Below are 588 nucleotides of genomic sequence, written 5' to 3'. Positions count from 1 at the left end.
GTTGGGGGGCCTTTCCCCCCCCCCCCCCCCCACGGCCATTACTCATTAGGGGCTCTTTAAAAAGTAATGGCCGCCGCCCTATGGGCAAGCGACCTCTCCATTATTCCCTATGGGCAGTCATGGATTCTCTATGGGCAATTATGTACTGCACTATCCCCTCTGGGCAAGCAAGCCTACTCTCCAGTATTCTCTATGGGGACTCATGTATTCCCTATGGGCAACGGCCCATAATTTTAGAACGTCCCTGCACTCTAACAGTCTGAAGCCAGTCTGACAGAGTCCTGTGACACTCCGGAATGACAGGTTCCCAAACAAAACTGCCCAGGTTTGCGTCCTGCATTCACCGGAAGATCTATCCTGGGCGGGCAAGCAGCATTTGCAGACTGAGCAATCCTACACTGGTATAGGATTCCTACACGGGTTTACTCAGTGGCGCTGACTCGCAGGAAAGCGTTCCTAAGATAGCCAACTTCCTGGGCTGCTCTCTCTCAGGGGGGCGGGGGCTTTGCCAGGCAGCGGGTTGGGGGCTCCCGGCTTGTGAGTCAGAGGGGTGGCCGCGCTTGGGTTCAATCATCACCACCTTTCCTC

This window comes from Gekko japonicus, unplaced genomic scaffold (assembly GCF_001447785.1).
Source record: "Gekko japonicus isolate JY-2015 unplaced genomic scaffold, Gekko_japonicus_V1.1 scaffold1344, whole genome shotgun sequence".
Lineage (NCBI taxonomy): Eukaryota > Metazoa > Chordata > Lepidosauria > Squamata > Gekkonidae > Gekko > Gekko japonicus.
Note: the sequence above shows the minus strand (reverse complement) of the source record.